The 2359-nt window shown below is 44.8% G+C and overlaps 1 pseudogene; it reads left to right on the forward strand.

Annotated features, from left to right (window-relative positions):
- Window positions 1-1697: 1697 nt before the first annotated feature.
- LOC148190314 (18S ribosomal RNA) overlaps window positions 1698-2359 on the forward strand; it is a 1597-nt pseudogene continuing 935 nt past the window's right edge.

The raw sequence follows: 2359 nt of genomic DNA on the forward strand, positions 1-2359 counted from the left end.
CATGGAAATCCTTTTTGAACCCCAAACATGCAACGGAGAACGGTAAACAAGTCATCATCCCCCTCATCACGACCTATTCCAAACAGAGCCTGGGCTTGACCCACATCTTGAGGAAAAATTATGTCAGGTTTTTATCCAACACCACAACGCTCCAAAAACATAAAACTATCTCTGCGTACCGCAGGAACCACAACTTACAGGATCTTTTAGTACATAGCAAACTAAAACCGACCACGAACGGGGTACAAAGACTGTGTTTGGAATATAGACACATTCGGTTTGCGACCAACTCACAATCCAAAATGGTCATAAAATTTGGGCCTCCCATAGGGCCAGAAACAACCAATTGTGTTTATTTGATATATTGTTCCAAGTGTAATATGAAATATGTCGGAGAAACCAAGAACTCTATGAAAATGAGACTAATACAGCATAGATACAACATCAGGCACCAGAAAAGAACAGATACATTTCTGGTGAAACACTTTATCACACACAAACTTGAGTCATTAAGGGTCATGGGACTACAGACAAGTCCTTTATGGACAGACTCCTTACATAAAAAACACGAAAAACATTGGATCAGTACACTTGGAACAAAATATCCTTGGGGTCTGAATGAGCAGTGAGGGGCACCAGACGCCGATCCCAGGATGGCCCGTGCTTTACGTGGAAATTTGTTTTCCCGGATTGTTCAATTTCCCCTAACCCTAAACCCTAACCCTAATTAGGAGCAAATCTAATTTTTGCGAAATTTTCAAGTGTCGTAGAACGACGGGACCAAGACATAAATAATCGTCTCGACCCCCAGACCTGCGAAAGACCCCTCCTTCCATAATTCCACATTTTGAAAACATTGAATAAAAAAATCCCCGAGCATCGTAGAGCCTTCAAACTTGCACCACTGAATTCGTGATTTTTGCCTCCATCTTTTGATAGCACTTTTATGTCGATTGGAGACCATGCAATTTTTGGTATAGAAAAATTATTATTTCAATTTCTTTTTGATTTCATTCATTTTTTCCATTAATGTGAATAGCTGTTATTTCACCATTTTTAAACATATTCCAATCATTCCAAGATTGAACGTCACCATTTATTCTTCTCTTTAAAATCTTGGTGGGTTACACCTTCCATCCTCCAACTTCCACATTCCACCTTCCACATTACACATTCCAACTTCCACATTCCAACTTCAAACTTCGACAGTACACCTTCCAGCTTCCAACTTCCAACTTCCACATTCCACCTTCCACCTTCCAACTTCCACATTCCACCTTCCACCTTCCACCTTCCAACTTCCAACTTCCAACTTCGACAGTACACCTTCCATCTTCCAACTTCCCCATTCCAACTTTGAACTTCGACAGTACACCTTCCAGCTTCCAACTTCCACATTCCAACTTCCACATTCCAACTTCCACATTCCAACTTTGAACTTCGACAGTACACCTTCCAGCTTCCAACTTCCACATTCCACCTTCCAACTTCCAACTTCTAGCTTCCAACTTCCACATTCCACATTCCAACTTCGAATTTCGACAGTACACCTTCCATCTTCCAACTTCCACATTCCAACTTCGAACTTCGACATTACACCTTCCAGCTTCCAACTTCCAACTTCCAACTTCCACATTCCACATTCCAACTTCGAACTTCGACAGTACACCTTCCATCTTCCCCCACCCTGTGCTCTGTGTCTGTCTCAGGCCAAAGTCTGCTCCTTGGCCATACACACAGCCGGTACAGTGAAACTGCGAATGACTCATTAAATCAGTTATGGTTCCTTTGATCACTCCAACGTTACTTGGATAACTGTGGCAATTCTAGAGCTAATACATGCCAATGAGCGCTGACCTCCGGGGATGCGTGCATTTCTCAGACCTAAAACCCATACGGGGTCGCCCCTTGGGGTGCCCCGGCCGCTATGGTGACTCTAAATAACCTCGAGCCCATCGCTGGCCCTCGTGGCGGCGACGTCTCATTCGAATGTCTGCCCTATCAACTTTTTATGGTACTTTCTGTGCCTACCATGGTGACCACAGGTAACGGGGAATCAGGGTTTGATTCCGGAGAGGGAGGTTGTTGCAGTTAAAAAGCTCGTAGTTGGATCTCGGGATTGAGCTGACAGTCCGCCGCGAGGCGAGCTACCGTCTGTCCCGGCCCCTGCCTATCGGCGCCCCCTCGATGCTCTTAGCTGAGTGTCCCGCGGGGTCCAAAGCGTGTACTTTGAAAAAATTAGTGTTCAAAGCAGGCCCGGTCCCCTGAATACCACAGCTAGAAATAATGGAATAGGACTCCGGTTCTATTTTATGGGTTTTCTCTCTGAACTGGGGCCATGATTAAGAGGGACGGCTGG

Source organism: Plectropomus leopardus, chromosome 1 (assembly GCF_026936395.1).
Source record: "Plectropomus leopardus strain MGB_pleo_1.0 chromosome 1, ASM2693639v1, whole genome shotgun sequence".
Classification (NCBI taxonomy): Eukaryota; Metazoa; Chordata; class Actinopteri; order Perciformes; family Serranidae; genus Plectropomus; species Plectropomus leopardus.